Below are 21,538 nucleotides of genomic sequence, written 5' to 3' on the forward strand. Positions count from 1 at the left end.
CCTCCCCGCTGCTGAAATGTAATGGGGGATGATAGCAGTGACTAAGCCCCCATCATGCTGCCTGTACAGTCTCAGGAAGTACCATGCTGAGAGCAGACTCCACAGAGATGGGGAATTAGCACTTATTAACCCACCTTCCCTCCCCTCTGCTAATTTACCACTTCATTGGACCTGCTACATCCTTTCACACTGACAAGTTAAAAACAGCTTGAAAAAATAGAGATGAATATTACTTTTATTTAAATTCCTTCCCTATTTGCAATTCTGTCTGTGAAAGACAGTTCCATTCCTTGTGACATTCTGCACAGAAACCATACAGCTGTGAACCAGATACAGTTCAATGGAATGTAGAATTTCTATTATAGTAAACTCCAGTTAATGCCTAACTCAGTAATTTCACTAAGCAACTTGTACTGTACAGGAGATAGATCAAAATGTGACCTGTTTATAGCCACTCAGGACTGGATTGTAATAAATTGATGACTTAATATTGTTAGTATGTAAGAAGGAGATAGTGACACCCTCTAACGTAAATTATTGAACCTAATGGAAACAAGGAGAGAGTTACTCACTCTGGAACATAGACAGATATGCAGTGTACTAGTGGAGGACACATTGCTGGGCTCCTGACTGTGCACTAATAGTTCTCAAGACACTATAACATATATTATTATTCTATATCCTGAGCTCCAGCCTCCAGCAGCGTAGGATGAATCAGATTCCAGCTAGCATTTTCTAGTTTGTACTTGATAAATAATAGCTGGAATCTGATTGGTTGCTATGGGTAACTCATCCACTTATCCCTTTTAGAAGGTTTGGTAAATCTACCCCTTGGTCTTTAATAGGATCTTTGCGGAAGGACACCCATAGGTAACGGCCTCCAAATTCACCATGTTTGGCAGCTGCTAACAGAAGACCAGGGGCTAGATTTACTAAGCTGCAGGTTTGAAAAAGTGGGGATGTTGCCTATAGCAACCAATCAGATTCTAGCTTTCATTTGTTTAGTACACTCTACAAAATGAAAGCTAGAATCTGATTGGTTGCTATAGGCAACATCCCCACTTTTTCAAACCCGCAGCTTAGTAAATCTAGCCCCAGAAGTTTAGGGATGAGACACAACCACGGTCAGAGACAAGTCAGTGGTGAGGATGGGCAGCAGCAAACACATCAACAGGTATGAACCTGATATGTGGCCCTGATCCGATAAAAGCACAGAGGTGCATGCCTAAGGAATGCAGTAGCACACGCAAAACCAAGACACTTCACCAGCTACTAATTGCCCCCAACTTACTAAAAACCATGGCCAGTTTGAGGTCAGCAGCAAATGCCTTTGCAGTTTCCTCCCTCCCTCTGTTCTTGAACATACAGAGTAATCAGGGGAAGGGCTGCGAACGCACCAAAGTTTTTTGATGAAATAATATTATTAGTTATTATTATAATCTGTTATAGATAAATACAAAAACTTTATGGGGATCCACAAATTGCACGAGGACTATGACCGCTGCCACAAGGTACAATTACTGTCACTGTACCTGCTAAAAGGTACAGTTAAAAGCTTAGTAAATGGAGCACATTGTAAGGTTCACCTATTACTGCAGAGCTACAGGCTTCTCTATGGGCAAGATGCAGGGCTGGATTAACCCGAGGTCTAACTGGGCCACAGCCCAGGGGCCTCGGGCATCCAGGGGGCCCTTGAAAGTGCTCAGCGGCATTATTGATCGGTGCGAGGGCGCCCCCGGCCCAATCAATGCTGCTGAGCCTGTCCCTGTAGTCTTTCTGCGGCACTCAGTAATCTCCTCATAGATGAGACTATGAGTCTCCCTCTCATGAGATCTCCTCAGTAAGGAGCTTACAGCGCGCTGCGGAAGGACTACAGTGACAGGAGAACAGAAAGTGGTAAGTGCTTGGGGAGGGGGGGGGGGGGGCGACTCACAGGGGGATGGAGGCTCCCTTAGCCCAGGGGCCTCCATTCCCTATATCTGGCCCTGGTAAGATGTGGCGTATATAGTAGTAAAGTTATACTTATGTTTTGGTTATTTAAAGCCTGGATTTGTTCAATCAAAATGGGAGCATGTAATTCGGAGATAGAAGGTGGTTTTATTGACAATGGTAAATATATATATATATTGTATGATCATAAATCGGCATCTTAAAATTCTACTGCCAATTAAACATTTATATAATGTAAAACCCATTCTGCTTTGTCATCACTGGGTTCTAATAAAGTAGAGAAATGTAATTTTGGTCCTCGTCATTGCATTGAAGGTGAAGAATGTCTGCAGGGAGGTGTGGTTGAGACATGATTACACATGTCACTACCACTAGAGCTAGCATACACTGGTTTAATTACTAATTACATTTGTTCTGGCAAGAGAGGGGTCTGCTTAGTTTTTGGACAATATAACTGTGTAAGGTCAAAATAGACATATTGGGAATATCAGGAGCAGAACACTGCATCCAGGGGCCACATAGCAAAATTTGGATGAGGGCCCAGCGCATGCTCAGAGGAGGCCCATGCTGTGCTCACCGAAGAGGCCTTAGGAAGATGACCTCACATTCACAGCCCCCCTTCCTTACGGTAGCAGTGGCCGTAGTTCCCCCACTGGTGAAAATTACTCTGGGGTGAGGTGTAAAACTTTAAAATACACTCAAGGAACTTCAATGATTATCAATAATCTTCCTTCTGTTGGAAAATATTTAACAGATCTTTTAAAATATTTATACTTTGTACCATAAAAAGTACAAGATGTAAGAATTATCAGGTGTAAGAACTGCATTCCCAGACATGCAGAGAGCCAGGAGATTACACAGGTTGTGAATTTAATTTGCATTTTGTAACACTCTGGGGGTTATTTACTAGCAAAATACAAAACTAAAGTAACCCATAGTAACCAATTATCAATTAACTGTGATCAATTTAGTGGAAGTGAAAACAAATATCTGATTGTGTTTTTCCATTTTGTAATAATTTACCCTTAATTTGGCCTTTAAATGACATGTCTAGAAACATATGGTTTTATTTTGTTATGTTATTGTTTTTGGAATAGTGAAACCTAAAGGAGGAGCACCCTGATAATTCCCCAGAGATGTTTCATTAATGCCTGTTAATACTTGTTACACATTGCCCTATGTGACAGGTAAAGTTACATTTATAAGACCCGTAATTAACTGGTGATGCAGTAATGTGCCCCTGGAGACAGGGAGATCAAATAGATATTTTTTTTACAAAGCAAGATCTAAATTGTGCATTTTTTCATGTAAAGCAGATTTAGAGTTTAGGTAAATATATCAATGAACTGCTGTTCCTGGCAAAATTAATTTTAGTGCCTCAAGTTTATTTGTGGTTCTTAATGGCTACTTACAGAGAAAGGTATCAAGAGGAGTTCAATGTTACTAGTTCTCAGGCTGGCTAAGCTGGAGGGGCAAAGAGGCATCTGGTCCCATAGGGGGCTACCCCGGGCTGGTAAAATGTGGCGCTGAGTCAAGTCTTGCAACTACCCCCCACCCCCCTGTTTTAAAATTTACCAGCCCTCCCCTGATAGTTCTACCACCTGACATGGCATTGCAGAGGCTGGAGTGCAGAAAGTGATCGTGGGGGGCACAAGTGCATACATTGTTCTCCTTTGTTTTGAAGACCATAGGTCATGTTTTCCATTTTAGCAGTGAACCAAATCAAATTATTAAATTATGCAATATAGGGGGCTTCACTTCTTAGCTACCAGACACTTTGTAGAAGAAAAACATAGGATGTCACTTTCTCTGTATATTTGTCAACATTTTCTGCTGAATAATACAAAAGAAAGACCCATTGGTCCTGAGGTATGATTACTCTGTTAACGAGTTTCTAACCTTATAAGATAAGTAGAGATAACCAAGAAAGTCCATCAGATATGAAGGAAGGTGCCTGTGTCTAAACTTCCCATGCAGTTATTGCACTGATAATTCTTGCATTGGAGGAGTATGGAGGAGTAAATGTACTGTTCTTAATCAAGGTGGAGGTCAAAATGTGAGCTGCTGCTCTGTCAGATCTTGCCGGTAGTCCTCCTGGGGAGGTGGTCCTATCACGCTCATAGCAAGTCAGGCTATTTTTACCAGGAGGGTATTATATTCTAGAGGTTTGAGATAAGCCTTATTTGCATAGGAGCTTTTAGACATATATTCTCAAATTTGGTGGGAGTACATAGGACTTTTATCATGGAAAGGGTAACTGTAAAGTGGTGGATTTGGAAGTGGTCATAAAAATGGGCATCCAGGATGGCATGTCTCTGAATAGTCACAAAGCCAGCCCAGGTGCCATCTCCACAATAACAGCAACGACCCTTACCCCAGCTTGATGGCAAAGACCAAAATTGATATAAGTCTTGTCCAAGGGCGAAGGCTGGGTTACTCCTATGGGTAGATTGTAGAGAGAGACCCGGTAGGCTAAACCTGTTTCTACAGAAATCCCAAATTGTACTAAAAAAATGGACCAATGGAAAGCCTGAGGAAACATATAATGGCAGCTCAGGCCAACTAGTAGAGCTGAAGACAAAATGCCATGGAGAGATGCTTCTTTTTCTACCAACCAAGTGAAACAGGTAGGAGAGAACCAAGTTGCTTGACACTTAAATTAACCACCTGTTTGTCCAGATGGACATCGGCATCTCTTCTTCCGCCTCTTTGAGTTGGTCTCTTCAATGTCTCAGATTAATTCTGGGAGGCTCACCCTTCCTGTTTTTATATTAAATAAAAGAGTGGATTCGCACCAGGAAGGTCTGATAGCAGTGCTGTCTCAGAATAATGCCCATTCTGAGAGATATGATCCTGCCCAGCATACACAGGGCCTGATTCATGTCCAAATGCAACTTGGACGTAAGTTCTGTGTGTAAAAAGAGCACGCAACTTGTGTGTAGATTCACATGTAATCAAATTCAGGCATATCTTAAGATACGGTTTGATTTGAATATGGGTGGAAATATGCTCCGCATAAACAGTACTTGCCGTACGTAGGCCCACATAACAGGCTACAGTATACGCACATGCGTAGGTACAATAAAAGTTAATCTTAGTTGCATAGCATTGTTCTTCAATAGCTACTGACATACGTGTTATTTATAATTTAAAGACTATGCTGTGTCAGTCATCAGTGCCATCCTGCATTTATATATGCCCTGTAGCAGGTGTAAAAAACAAGTCTGAAAAGAAGCGTACTTACAACCTACACAGGACTTGAATCGTCCGCCTGTGGTGAAACGCCCTTACTGTAGATGGCATACATTAGTCCACGCCTTCCTTCCTTCCCCCGTTCCGTCCCTCAAGTTGTACACAGTCGTGTCAGTTGCGTACAGACAGAAACTGCATGCAATTGCGTTCATTGGTGTAATGCCCGTTTCTGGGCATGCGAGTGCAGAATCATGCATGATACGCAATACAAACAGAAGTATCTCTGAACATGAATCAGGCCCATAAAGTGCTTTCTAAAAGGCAAAGTCCGATTTGATCACAGAGAAAAACTCTAATATGTTTTATTGTAGGTTTCTTGCCATGCCATAGTCCATACGGAGTTTTCTCTTCTGTTCCGGAGAATAGCCTGTTCTGTAAATATGTAGCCGTTATTGTGGATATGCCCCAATATTTTTCAGATAGCCGTGAATCTGTGAACATGCATCTGACCACTTCAGTCAAGGTTCTGTTCTACCTTTCCGCTACCCCATTTTGTTCTGGTGTTTAGGGTACCGTCTTCTGGTGCTCTATTCTATTATGTGTCCTGTAAATTCACCATCATTGTTGCTACGAAATGCAAGTGGTTTTCTTTTAAATTTATTTCTAGTCATTGTTAAATAATACTGTCACTTATCCAGTACTTCATTTGTATCAGGTAAGTGACTGTGTATCTGGAGTAGTCATCAGTGAAAGTCATTATATACCTGTTATCTCATGGTGTGCGTGCTATCATTGGGACACACACATCGCTGTGCGCTGTGTATGAGATCAAGTGGTGTCAATGCTCTGCTTTTAGTTTGTTTTGGGATTGTTATTCTTGTGGCTTTGCCTATATACAGCATTCACCTGTTGAACAGTCTGATACTGTGAGATTCTTTTTTTGGTTCTCTATTTTGCAGTTCTTTAATGCAGTCTGGGTGTCTGTGTCGAAGTCGTCTGTGTCACACATGAATACAGTCAATGTGTCTGTACGTGCTTAATCTCGCCTGTTGTGTTGTAGCGTTAAGACGACATAGGTATTCTTCTGCTTTAGCTGTGGCTAATACTTTTCTTCAATTCTGGATAATGCAAATGTTATCTTGGAATTTGATAGCAAGTCCTTTGCCCGCCATGCACCATACAGACAATAGCCCGTCTTCCAATCTGGGAACATATATTACATCTTTTATTGGTATTGTTAAAGTACTGCCGTTTGCTTTGGAGCATATGAGCAAACTATACCATCCGCAGTGATATTGGGTAAATCTGCAAGATAGATAGCTTCTTTATGATTCATGTCAAGTACGGTGAAGAAATCTCTTGTCACTTGTCATGTAACTTGTTGCTCCTGAATCTGTATGCCAACTATGGGTCTGATGAGTTGCTGTTGCTTTAAAAGTTTCACTCCACTTGTTTATGCATGTGTCTGTGAGTATAGTTTTTAACTTTCTGCTTGGACCCTTTCAAAATTAGTTTCTGCTGTTCCGCTTTCCATATTGAGTCATTTTTCTTTAAATGTCCACTTTTCTTACAACTAAAACATGCTCTTCATCATTGTTTATTTATATAGCACCAGAAAATTCTGCAGCGGTGTTTGCATGCTCGTTTCCTTATTAGGCAATTAGGTACATGTAAAGCTGGGTACACACTACATGAAATGCTAACGATTAGCGATTTATTAAAGACAGAAAAAAAAAAAAGTCACGATCAGCATGCCGATTCATGTGTACACACTACACACGATTTACCTTCAGATTTACAGCCTGTCGCCGTCAGCCTGGAAGATGTTATGACGAGGAGCTGAAGCATGCAAATGTCCTGCAGTGTCAGCTCTGCCCTTAAAGACCACTCTTTGTTTATTTAGATAACCTAGTGAAGCGTACATCAATGACTTGTGCTGCAGCAGAATGAATGAATGAAACGGCTGGCATTTCTCACCCTCTGTAACGCTGACCGTGTGCTTGCTCGCTGACCGAGTGCTTGCTCGCTGACCGAGTGCTTGCTCGCTGACCGTGTGCTTGCTCGCTGACCGAGTGCTTGCTCACTGTCTCTGTTCTCCTTCACTCAGGATGCAGATAGTGCAGATTTACACTGAACTGTCAGCAGCTGCTGACAGTTCACTAGCTGCTAAATGACAAAAATCTAACCAGTACGACCAACCAGATGAAGCGATGATCGGCACTTTGGGACGACTTTGGACCATCGGGTAAGTATACACACAGATATCTGGCCAATCAGTAGTATATCGTCTGATTGGCCCGATAATCAGTGTAGTGTGTACCCAGCTTAACTTTAAGTGCTTTTTCTGTGTCACTGTCCATGTTATCTATGAGTCTGGTTTTCATAAAATCTAGTGTGAGTTCTGCTCCAGGCCTTGTTTCCAGAGCATTTATCATTGTACTGTATGAGTCAGCTGAACTGCACAGGAGTATGGCTACTATGTGGTTGCATTTTATATCTTTACCTATAGATACATAGGCAAACCGAGGTGGACAGGTTCCAAGTGCCTGGAAACCCCCCATCCAAGCCTGGGACATTATATAATTGAGGTGGCTGGACTCTGCTCTGGCTTCACACAGCTCTGCTTGAAAAGGGAGAGCTGCTAACTGTAGTGCACGCAGCATTGCCCATGTATATTATGGGGATAGGAAGAGTTGGAGAGCAGCCAAGGACTGTCTAAAATTATAGCCACGCCCCCATGCATGCTGGTCACGCCCACTGGCGGTGTGATGTGGAAACCCCCCTCTACAAATCCTGCGTTTGCCCCTGGGATATGAACTGTGCTATAATCTCCAGCAATCCATTAATATATGCTCTTGCAAGACTAAGGTCTTTCCTTTGCTAAATCTCATTTGGTACAGTTCTCTTAAAAAGAATACATTGCTCTTTAAACTAGATCTTCCATGTAGGTTTTGTAGTGCATCCCACATACCCTTAGCAGTATTCTCATATCCTGTAAGAATTAGTTGATTATCCTCAATAAGATTATGGTTGCACATGTCTGGACTTCTTTATGCATGTGTCTGGGCCCATAACCTGTTGCACTTCTTTCATATACTGTCCATACACTGGTAAGTTGTTTTGTGTAATAATAACTTTATAATAAAACTGTGCAGTTATATCAGCTTTCAGACAGAACACATCTTGCATGCATGATGCAACTACAACATGAGTAGAAACTAGAATATGTCATGTACAACAGAGTACATTGCTATAACACAGTGACAATGCAGTAACACATTTAGGAACAGCTCCATCTGCAGTCTATCCAGTGTAATCACTCAAAGCAACAATAAGTCTCAGGGGAGTATTCAATTGTCAGCGAGTAGGTTTTTTTTAGCGTGTTAAGTCATTTTAACGCTGTTTTTTATCATTTTGCAGCAGGTTAACTTTACCCGCGATTTAATTTCATTTTTAACGCTACTTTTTTTTCATGAAACGGTCCTCTCGCCCTCCAGTAGAAGGTCTATTGAAAGCATAGGGTGTGCGAGAGGCAGCCGCGTTAAAAGCTATTCAATTGTTTTTTAACGCGGCTGGTAAAACAGGTAAATATGCTGTTTTATCTTGCAACTCCTTGATGTGTGTTAAAAATAAAAAACCTCTGAAAAGTATTTGTTATCATGTAAAAATGTTAAAAAAAAGTTAAACTTATGTTTATCACTAATGCCTAACTTGTGTAAGTTAATTTTCTTGTGAAAAAATATTGAAATAAAAAAAACCATAAAAAATAAATTAATAAATCACTAATTAATTACATTTATGTATGTTTTTGGTACAAATATGAATGTAGTAATGTGTTTTGACATGGTATAGATGATTGTATGGTAAGAAATAGTTCAATAAAACAATATGCTAAAAGAAAGTACTTGAATGTAGATATTATCAATGTGTATGAATGTGTAATGCAATCTAATGTATGGAAATGTATGCAAAACCTTTTTTTTGTGTTATACATGACCGCGTTAAAACTGCCATTCACTCCCCTAAAATCTCGCAAACACAATTTTTAACGCATGGGGGCAGTGTTCTCTGTTTTTTCAATTGAATTGCATGAGTTTTTCCAACTCAAAACGGTCGCTATTGCCGGCAAAAACCCGCAATTTTTTTTTTTTTAACACGGCAGGGAAAAAAATAATCTCGCTAACAATTGAATACTCCCCTCAGTGTGTTGCTGTATCTCAACACTTAGCAATAGTTATTGTCAATTTTTCCACAGTTTGCATCAGATATGGCTTATGTTTTTTCTAATCTGAACACAAAATAGAAACAAATCTGGTGGCAAATGTATACTAGAGATGAGCGCACTCGGATTTCTGAAATCCGAGCCCACCCGAACGTTGCCGATCCGAGACGGATCCGAGACAGATCCGGGTATTGGCGCCAAATTCAAATCTGAAACTGAGGCTCTGACTCATAATCCCGTTGTCGGATCTCGCGATACTCGGATCCTATAAATTCCCCGCTAGTCGCCGCCATCTTCACTCGGGCATTGATCAGGGTAGAGGGAGGGTGTGTTAGGTGGTCCTCTGTCCTGGTAGATCTCGTGCTGTGCTGTTTAGTTCTGTGCTGTGCTGTGCTGTGCTGTGCTGTGCTGTGCTGTGCTGTGTTCTGCAGTATCAGTCCAGTGGTGCTGTGTGCTGTGCTCTGTCCTTCTGAGGTCAGTGGTGCTGCTGGGTCCTGTGCTGTGTCCTGTTCAGTCCAGTGGTGCTGTGTCCTGTGCTCTGTGCTTCTAAGGGCATAGTTATTTCCCCAATATTCCCCTGTGTTTAAAAAAATAAAAAAAAGTTATTTAAAAAAATACCAAAAACTAATTAAATTTTTTTTAATTACCACAAAATTTGCACAACCAATCCTGCAGTATAAGCCCATTGGTACTGCAATATTACCAAGTTCACACATTCAGCAGTAAAAGTCCAGTGGTACTGCAATATTACAAAGTTCACACATTCTGCAGTATCAGTCCAGTGGTGCTGTGTCCTGTGCTCTGTCCTGCTGAGTTCCGTAGTGCTGCTGGGTCCTGTGCCGTGTCCTGTTCAGTCCAGTGGTGCTGTGTCCTGTGCTCTGTGCTTCTAAGGGCATAGTTATTTCCCCATTATTCCCAAGTTTTTAAAAAATAAAAAAAAAGTAAAAAAAAATAAAAAATTAAAAATTAAAAAAAAAATATATAATTATAACCAAATTTGCAAAACCAATCCAGCAGTATAAGTCCATTGGTACTGCAATATTACAAAGTTCACACATTCTGCAGTATCAGTCCAGTGGTGCTGTGTCCCGTGCTCTGTCCTGCTGAGTTCCGTAGTGCTGCTGGGTCCTGTGCCGTGTCCTGTTCAGTCCAGTGGTGCTGTGTCCTGTGCTCTGTGCTTCTAAGGGCATAGTTATTTCCCCATTATTCCCAAGTTTTTAAAAAATAAAAAAAAAGTACAAAAAAAAAATAAATTAAAAATTAAAAAAAATATATATAATTATAACCAAATTTGCAAAACCAATCCAGCAGTATAAGTCCATTGGTACTGCAATATTACAAAGTTCACACATTCTGCAGTATCAGTCCAGTGGTGCTGTGTCCTGTGCTCTGTCCTGCTGAGTTCCGTAGTGCTGCTGGGTCCTGTGCCGTGTCCTGTTCAGTCCAGTGGTGCTGTGTCCTGTGCTCTGTGCTTCTAAGGGCATAGTTATTTCCCCATTATTCCCAAGTTTTTAAAAAATAAAAAAAATAAAAAAATTAAAAATTAAAAAAAAAATATATAATTATAACCAAATTTGCAAAACCAATCCAGCAGTATAAGTCCATTGGTACTGCAATATTACCAAGTTCACACATTCTGCAGTATCTTGTGCTACATATAATGGAGACCAAAAATTTGGAGGATAAAGTAGGGAAAGATCAAGACCCACTTCCTCCTAATGCTGAAGCTGCTGCCACTAGTCATGACATAGACGATGAAATGCCATCAACGTCGTCTTCCAAGCCCGATGCCCAATCTCGTAGTACCGGGCATGTAAAATCCAAAAAGCCCAAGTTAAGAAAAAGTAGCAAAAAGAGAAACTTAAAATCATCTGAGGAGAAACGTAAAGTTGCCAATATGCCATTTACGACACGGAGTGGCAAGGAACGGCTTAGGCCCTGGCCCGTGTTCATGACTAGTGGTTCAGCTTCACCCACGGATCTTAGCCCTCCTCCTCCTCCCCCCCCCTACAAAAAATTGAAGAGAGTTATGCTGTCAGCAACAAAACAGCAAACAACTCTGCCTTCTAAAGAGAAATTATCACAAATCCACAAGGCGAGTCCAAGGATGTTGGTGGTTGTCAAGCCTGACCTTCCCATCACTGTACGGGAAGAGGTGGCTCGGGAGGAGGCTATTGATGATGTAGCTGGCGCTGTGGAGGAACTTGATGATGAGGATGGTGATGTGGTTATTGTAAATGAGGCACCAGGGGGGGAAACAGCTGATGTCCATGGGATGAAAAAGCCCATCGTCATGCCTGGTCAGAAGACCAAAAAATGCACCTCTTCGGTCTGGAGTTATTTTTATCCAAATCCAGACAACCAATGTATGGCCATATGTAGCTTATGTAAAGCTCAAATAAGCAGGGGTAAGGATCTTGCCCACCTAGGAACATCCTCCCTTATACGTCACCTGAATAACCTTCATAGTTCAGTGGTTAGTTCAGGAACTGGGGCTAGGACCCTCATCGGTACAGGGACACCTAAATCCCGTGGTCCAGTTGGATACACACCAGCAACACCCTCCTCGTCAACTTCCTCCACAATCTCCATCAGATTCAGTCCTGCAGCCCAAGTCAGCAGCCAGACTGAGTCCTCCTCAATACGGGATACATCCGAGGAATCCTGCAGCGGTACGCCTACTACTGCCACTGCTGCTGTTGCTGCTGTTAGTCGGTCATCTTCCCAGAGGGGAAGTCGTAAGACCGCTAAGTCTTTTACAAAACAATTGACCGTCCAACAGTCGTTTGCCATGACCACAAAATACGATAGTAGTCACCCTATTGCAAAGCGTATAGCTGCGGCTGTAACTGCAATGTTGGTGTTAGACGTGCGCCCGGTGTCCGCCATCAGTGGAGTGGGATTTAGAGGGTTGATGGAGGTATTGTGTCCCCGGTACCAAATCCCGTCGAGATTCCACTTCACTAGGCAGGCGATACCAAAAATGTACAGAGAAGTACGATCAAGTGTCCTCAGTGCTCTAAAAAATGCGGTTGTACCCACTGTCCACTTAACCACGGACATGTGGACAAGTGGTTCTGGGCAAACGAAGGACTATATGACTGTGACAGCCCACTGGGTAGATGCATCCCCTTCCGCAGCAACAGCAACAGCTGCATCAGTAGCAGCAACTACAAAATGGCTGCTCGTGCAAAGGCAGGCAACATTGTGTATTACAGGCTTTAATAAGAGGCACAACGCTGACAACATATTAGAGAAAATGAGGGAAATTATCTCCCAGTGGCTTACCCCACTTAGACTCTCATGGGGATTTGTGGTGTCAGACAATGCCAGTAACATTGTGCGGGCATTAAATATGGGCAATTTCCAGCACGTCCCATGTTTTGCCCACACCATTAATTTGGTGGTGCAGCATTACCTCAAGAGTGACAGGGGTGTGCAGGAGATGCTTGCGGTGGCGCGCAAAATTGCTGGACACTTTCGGCATTCAGCCAGTGCCTACCGCAGACTAGAGGCACATCAAAAAAGCATGAACCTGCCCTGCCATCACCTCAAACAAGAGGTTGTGACGCGCTGGAACTCCACCCTCTATATGCTGCAGAGGATGGAGGAGCAGCGAAAGGCCATTCAGGCCTACACAGCCACCTACGACATAGGCAAAGGAGTGGGGATGCGCCTCAGTCAAGTGCAGTGGAGACTGATTTCCGTGTTGTGCAAGGTTCTGCAGCCATTTGAACTTGCCACACGAGAAGTCAGTTCCGACACTGCCAGCTTGAGTCAGGTCATTCCCCTGATCAGGCTGTTGCAGAAGCAGCTGGAGAAAGTGAGGGAGGAGCTGGTAAGCCATTGCGATTACACCAAGCATGTAGCTCTTGTGGATGTAGCCCTTCGTACGCTTTGCCAGGATCCGAGGGTGGTCACTCTTTTAAAGTCAGAGGAATACATTCTGGCCACCGTGCTCGATCCTCGGTTTAAAGCGTATGTTGTGTCTCTGTTTCCGGCGGACACAAGTCTACAGCGGTGCAAAGACCTGCTGGTCAGGAGATTGTCCTCTGAAGATGACCGTGACATGCCAACAGCTCCACCCTCATTTTCTTCCACATCTATGGCTGCGAGGAAAAAGCTCAGTTTTCCCAAAAGAGGCACTGGCGGGGATGCTGATAACATCTGGTCCGGACTGAAGGACCTGCCAACCATTGCAGACATGTCTACTCTCGCTGCATTGGATGCTGTCACAATAGAAAAAATTGTGGATGATTACTTTGCTGACACCATCCAAGTAGACATGTCAGACAGTCCATATTGTTACTGGCAGGAAAAAAAGGCAGTTTGGAAGCCCCTGTACAAACTGGCTCTATTTTACCTGAGTTGTCCCCCCTCCAGTGTGTACTCGGAAAGAGTTTTTAGTGCAGCGGGGAACCTGGTCAGTGAGCGGCGAAGGAGGTTGCTTCCTCATAACGTTGAAAAAATGATGTTTATAAAAATGAATAATCAATTCCTCAATGAAGTACAGCACTGCCCTCCAGATACTACAGAGGGACCTGTGGTTGTGGAGTCCAGCGGGGACGAATTGATAATGTGTGATGAGGAGGAAGTACACACTGTAGGGGGAGAGGAATCAGAGGTTGAGGATGAGGACGACATCTTGCCTCAGTAGAGCCTGTTTAGTCTGTACAGGGAGAGATGAATAGCTTTTTTTGGTGTGGGGGCCCAAACAAACCAATCATTTCAGCCAAAGTTGTTTGGTAGGCCCTGTCGCTGAAATGATTGGTTTGTTAAAGTGTGCATGTCCTATTTCAACAACATAAGGGTGGGTGTGAGGGCCCAAGGACAATTCCATCTTGGAACTTTTTTTTTTGCATTATATGACCAATCAACAGTCGTTTGCCATGTTCAAAAAGTAAAACCAAATTTAAACAAATTCAAGAAATTAAACCAAAAGTAAAATGCCCTGTCATAATTTAAAACAAGAGGTATTGACGTGCTCTAAAACTACTGTATTGTTGTTTATATTTTATAAACACTACACTTGAAAGCTTGAGTCTTTCAATAAAAAAGTAACTGTCCATTGCACGAATATTTGCAACAGGGACAATTTTAGGGTTAAGAAAGTCAACTTATAACACTTTGACGCTGTCTGTCTTTATAAACACTACACTTGGAAGTTGGAGGAGGTATTGTGGCCCCGGCACCAAATTTACTACCGGGGCCACTCCACTGTACAGTCCATATTTAGGTGTATCAGATATTAAACAACGGTGACAGTTGATGCCCAATTTTTTAATTATATTGTGGCCTCGGTACCAAATTGTGTACCGGGGCCACCACACTACGCAGTCCATACCCTTTTTTGGTGGAATTCTGACCCGTGGAGGGTTTTTTAATTATATTGTGGCCTCGGTACCAAATTGTGTACCGGGGCCACCACACTACGCAGTCAAGATAGATAGATGCGTATCATAGATAAAGTACATTCAGTGGTGTGGGGCAAATTGAAAAATATTCAAAATGCACTGACATTATCAAAAACAAGAGGTTGTCACACGCTAAAACTCCAACATATATATGATGGAGAGGATGGAGGAGCAGCCGTATGTGCAGTGTAATGCAGACCTGTTGAAGGTTTTTTATATATTTTATTGTGGTGCCCAGTGCCCACTCCTCTACGCAGTCCAGATACATTTATTGGTGCGAATCATAAAAGTTCAGGGTTTTTAATATATATTGTGGTGACCCACTCCTCTACGCAGTCCAGGTACATTTATTGGTGCGAATCATACAAGTTGATGGTTTTCTTATTATATATATTGTGGTGACCCACTCCTCTACGCAGTCCAGATACATTTATTGGTGCGAATCATAAAAGTTCAGGGTTTTTAATATATATTGTGGTGACCCACTCCTCTACGCAGTCCAGGTACATTTATTGGTGCGAATCATACAAGTTCAGGGTTTTTAATATATATTGTGGTGACCCACTCCTCTACGCAGTCCAGGTACATTTATTGGTGCGAATCATACAAGTTGATGGTTTTCTTATTATATATATTGTGGTGACCCACTCCTCTACGCAATCCAGGTACATTTATTGGTGCGAATCATACAAGTTGATGGTTTTCTTATTATATATATTGTGGTGACCCACTCCTCTACGCAGTCCAGATACATTTATTGGTGCGAATCATAAAAGTTCAGGGTTTTTAATATATATTGTGGTGACCCACTCCTCTACGCAGTCCAGGTACATTTATTGGTGCGAATCATACAAGTTCAGGGTTTTTAATATATATTGTGGTGACCCACTCCTCTACGCAGTCCAGGTACATTTATTGGTGCGAATCATACAAGTTGATGGTTTTCTTATTATATATATTGTGGTGACCCACTCCTCTACGCAGTCCAGATACATTTATTGGTGCGAATCATAAAAGTTCAGGGTTTTTAATATATATTGTGGTGACCCACTCCTCTACGCAGTCCAGGTACATTTATTGGTGCGAATCATACAAGTTCAGGGTTTTTAATATATATTGTGGTGACCCACTCCTCTACGCAGTCCAGGTACATTTATTGGTGCGAATCATACAAGTTGATGGTTTTCTTATTATATATATTGTGGTGACCCACTCCTCTACGCAGTCCAGGTACATTTATTGGTGCGAATCATAAAAGTTCAGGGTTTTTAATATATATTGTGGTGACCCACTCCTCTACGCAGTCCAGAAAGATACCTCGTTGCAACGTTTTGGACTAATAACTATATTGTGAGGTGTTCAGAATACACTGTAAATTAGTGGAAATGCTTGTTATTGAATGTTATTGAGGTTAATAATAGCCTAGGAGTGAAAATAAGCCCAAAAACTTGATTTTTAAACTTTTTATGTTTTTTCCAAAAAAAATCCGAATCCAAAACCTTAAATCCGAACCGAGACCTTTCGTCAAGTGTTTTGCGAGACAAATCCGAACCCCAAAAATAATGAAAATCCGGATCCAAAACACAAAACACGAGACCTCAAAAGTCGCCGGTGCACATCCCTACTGTATACTAGTCTATACTTAGAGCCTCTACTTTGTGTTTTTATAAATCAGTGATCCCATCTGCACTGGACTGAAGCTAGAGTTGAACATTAAGGGATGCAAATGGTGAGACAAACAGGAGATGCTGACTGACTATTTTTTTTTCTTACCTCCAAACTGGGTATTGGAAAAGGAGAGGCCGTGAAGCCACTAAGAAAGTGGACAGTGAGATCAGTGGCGGATCCAGGGGGGGGGGGGCGATCGGGGCATTCGCCCCCCCTAGCAGCAAAAAGCTAGGTCTCAGCCGCCGATTAAAATGGGAGGGGCGAGGCTAAAGCGTGAACGGGGGCGGGGCTAAATGTGGGCCAGCCAATAAGAGTGGTCCCAGGCGGCGACCACAACGAGAGGGGGCGGGGCCAATCGCAGGCGGAAGGCTGGGTTAACGCAGGCCAGCCAATCAGAGCAAAGGAGGGGGCGTGATTATGCAAAATCGCCCCCCCTAAACATAAAGTCTAGATCCGCCCCTGAGTGAGATGAACTTTTCAGAGAAGAGTAAAGCAAGGGAGTAGAGACCACAGCATCATCCTCATGTTGACCAGAGGAGGAACCAGGATTCTGCAGAACTCTGAGTACTGTGCTGACAACAAAGAGACTGAAAATATCCAGAAATCCTCCTTTTTACATAATAAATGAACAGTATCCTCTCCTTGCACTCAATGTGATATTATACCTGTTTGTTGCACCAATAAAAAAATAATCATCCATTCGGTTATGTTTTTTGTGTAATATGCTCAGTTACGTTCATAGATTTTCCCTCAGTCAAAATATGTAAATTATTATTTTCTCTTACCCATATCATGCAAATGTCAGGTGGTCCCTCCCACATAAACAAACATTTCTACTACAGTTTATGTGTTGGAATAGAGGATAAGATATATGTGTAAAACTGATGGTGGATCCAAAGTCCCTGGAAAGCAACACATCAAAGCAACATGGAAATCTGTTTAGTCTCTTGTTACTTTTATATAAACACAGTGACAAGTGTCTCCATGAACTGTGGGCTCTATGTTCTAACACCCTATAGCCAGATTCTAAGATCTTCTAATAAGAGGAATCAGCATATAATACATACTGGTAAGTATTTACTAAATACTATATATGATTCCTCAAATTTGCAGAAGTTCTACACTATATTCAGTAGCAAAAAATATATATTTGTTTTCCTCCTCCAGGGTATATGTATGCCTAGTCTTTATTCACTTTGATGCTGACATTATGTGATCTATGTTTAGCATCCAGAATGGATATCGATATTTTGAAACATCCATTGTAATTTTTCAGTTTGTTCATCACAAGATGATTGGTGCAGTTTTGCCTCAAAAATATGCACTGATCAACTGAAATGCTCATTTACAGGCCTTGGGCGACACCTAGAGATATGTTATAGGTCAAACTAAGTTAAAACACTGCCTATTTGAAACCAGTGAAGGCCAGATTTCATGACTATATTTACTTGTATTTCCATGCAAGCCTTTTTTGTGCTGCCCGTAAACTGTCCCTTTATCCAATCCCTACCCCTACCTGGTACACTATGAAACTACATAATGCACAGAGTAAAATAAGACATAACTGCACATACAGTTCTCATTATTCCCAATTTGAAAATCAGGATATTATTGTTTTCATTAATAAAATAATTCTTACAAATAGTACCCCTACAGTATCAGGACACTGTCCTCATAGGATATTCTGCTTTTGCTGTAGATAGAGAAGTCACAATGGCCATCCCCCCAAAGAGAACAGCATATTCAGAAAGATAAGTTCTATAAGACAGTGTATAAGAGATTAACAAAATTGCAGGGAAAGTTCTTGCATATTCAGGTTTGTAATACTTGCCTACTCTGCTGTATTTTGGGTAGTTCTCCCAAACTCCTGGGAGAGCAGACCACCTTCCATGTCAGGCCCACTTCCCAGTGAAGTGGGCAGGGCTGGGCCTCAATGATGCGATTCACTGCAAATCGTGTAAATGTGACTCCGCCCTCCGTGGAGTGATGATGAGCACCCCAATGACACGAATTGTTGCATCACGACCCCCATGGCATTTGTCATCCAACCTCCCCTCCGAGATCTCCCAGATCTCTGAGGGGAGTTAGAAAAAAAAAAGGAAAGTATAGTTTTGTGGAGGAACATTAATACAACGTTACTGTAATTCAATGATCTAGTTTGGCTTTTGCTTCACCATTCTGCAGCATGTAATTTTGCACTGTATATTTAATTTTGCAGAATTTAACATCTATGCATGTACTTGAACCGGGGATAGCAGACTAGAGCAGTTAGAAGTACAATTTATTGTCTAAATGAGTCAATACAGGAAAAGCACTGCCACTAAGAGGTCTTGGAGAAAACTACATGCCCATCCAGATAAGCACAAAAAACTTTCCCTAGCTCTTTACAATTGGATGCAGCTTTAAACCATTATTCTAACTGCTGGTATTTTTAAATAACTGCACCATATAGTCCCTCTCTGTGTGTTACTATCCTTATCTGCAGTCTTGTGGCCAAATTTTCTAATTGGACCCCTAAAAAAGCATTTAATCCACAATTGGCTGGTCTTGTTGGTCACTGGTGACAATGTATCTCCATTCAGTCATGGATTACACTGTTGTATGAACTGTATAAATATATCATATTAGTAGTTTGGTAAATAAAAAGAGCCTAAACAAGAAAAGGCAACATGTATCTTTCGCAAGGGGCACATGCGAATATTCTCTTGTATAGAAAATATCATAGTGTTGTGGAGTGCATAGTTATATATTACATTTATCATATAATGTGGAACTTGTACTGTAGTTTATGTAATGTCTTATGTAATAGAACAGAAAAACCTTAATTGTTTCAGAAGCACAGAGGCAGCTGTAACAGGATGGCTGGGACACTGCTTCATGTTCCTGTGCAGTCACATGATCACAACTCTGGGAGCACTGACAGGGGTTGTGCCCGTTGACAGCATTTGATTGGCTCCCAGTCCTATATAAAGCAGGGATTTCTTTCTCTCAGTGTCGGTTATAGTATTTCATGCCAGCTCTACGTGCCTGTTGTATATTGAATTGGTTCTTGGGAGAACTAACATCCTGGAGTAAGAATTGTTTCCATACCTGTCTTTCTCAGCCTATCCAGGAAGCTCTTATTATAATTAAGTCCATACCCACTCCTAATCAATATTTTAGAGATGTATATTGTGAGGAAACTGCAGAAAACCTACCACTACAAAGACTACATGACTGTGCCATTGATCTTGTTCCCGACTGTAGGTAACCCAAAGCCAGAAAATATTCTCACCAAAGCCAGAAACTTCAGTTATTGAGGATTATATTTCAGAGGATCTCCAAAAAGACTTCATAAAACCGTCTAAGTCACTGTCGTGAGCTGTGGATTTATTTTAGAGGCCTTAATAAGATCACTGTTGAAAATAATTATCCAATGCAATTAATCTCTCATCTGTTCAATCAGTTGATAGGAAACCATCTTTTCAAAAATTGATCTTCCTGGAGCATGTACTAATACTAACCTGTGAGGGGGACGCATGAATGACAACTTTCAATACTCTTTCAGGACACTATGAGTATTGTGTTATGCTCTTTGGGTGAAGTAATGCTCCTGTAGTATTTCATCAGCTAATTAATGATGTTATTTGTAAATATTTGAGTAAGTTTGTCATTGTCTATTTGGACAATATTCTAATTTATTCTTCCTCTCTATGACAGCATCTCAGACGTTCGTCTGGTACTACAAAACTCAGGGACTGTTAAGTTTATGCAAGATTAGAGAAGTGTGACTTTGAGGTTCCAAAAACAGCATTTGTGGGATATATAATTTCTGGAGATGGTTTTCCATGGATCCGGCCAAAATACGAGTGGTCTTGGATTGGATTTACACACTAATCTCACGGCCATACAAAGATTCCTGAGTTTCACAAATTATTATAGGAGATTCATCTGGTCTTTCTCTCTTGTAGTTGCACCTATCACTGCTATGACCAAGAGAGAGAAAGACGTCTCTTCTTGGTCCCTACTAGCCTTAAAAGCCTTTTCTTCCCTCAAAGAAGCATTTCCAACAGCTCCTGTACTTTGCCGTCATCAGATTGATTTACCATTATCAATTGTTATTGAAATTGATGCTTCTGATGTTGGTGCTGGTGTCATCCTATCTCAAATGTCACAGGTAAATTTATGTGCTTTCTTCTCTGGGAAGGTTTTGATCGCTGAGGATAACTACGATGTGGGTAACCGTGAACCCCTTGCAGTAAAATGGGCCTTTGAGGAATTTGTTTATACAGACCAAAAAACTTACAATATATTGATGCAGCAAATAGATTGAACCCAAGACAATTTCACTGGGTTTATTCATCTCGAGATGTGATTTTTATTATTACTACCATCTGATGCTTTATCCAGAAGTTTTCTACAAAACTTGAAGATTCTGTATTGAATACTCCTATCTTTCCTTCCTCGTTGGTACTTTCTGGTATGAAATTGGTATGGAAGTAAGTACATGCGTTTTGTCACTAATTTGGAATATTGTAGATTAAAGGTAACCTGATTGGTCTTCTGGGATATTAGGCGCGCCGCATCATCACGCCGATCACGTTATCGGCGCATGCACATTTTGGAAAGAGGACTCCACGAACTCTGCCGGTAAATTCGGGATTTTACAGTACTCTCCCGGGAGTCCGGGAAATTTCCCAGTATTCCGGGAGTCTCCCGGACGTTCCAGGAGAGTTGGCAACCATGGTCTTAGCTGTCAGTCTTTAATTAGATCTTGGTCTCCATGAAAATGGCCACCTCCATAGGCATCAATACATGGACATAGGACACAATTTCTGAACTTTGTCATCATGCCACAGATTTTTTGATTGAAAAAGTAGCTTTATTTTGTATAAAGTACAAAAAACACAGTTCATACATTTCATTTAAGTGTACACAGTACACCGTAAGACATGATCATGCATACGTTTTAGTACAATACAGGGCATAAAGTACAAGACATGACATCCTACACTATATACATCAAGTACTGCACTAACCATTCAAACTTTCAACCGTATCACGGTACAATAAAATGACATTGGATGTGAGGGGGAGGTAGGTGAGAGGGTAG

This window comes from Mixophyes fleayi, chromosome 2, assembly GCF_038048845.1.
Source record: "Mixophyes fleayi isolate aMixFle1 chromosome 2, aMixFle1.hap1, whole genome shotgun sequence".
Taxonomy (NCBI): domain Eukaryota; kingdom Metazoa; phylum Chordata; class Amphibia; order Anura; family Limnodynastidae; genus Mixophyes; species Mixophyes fleayi.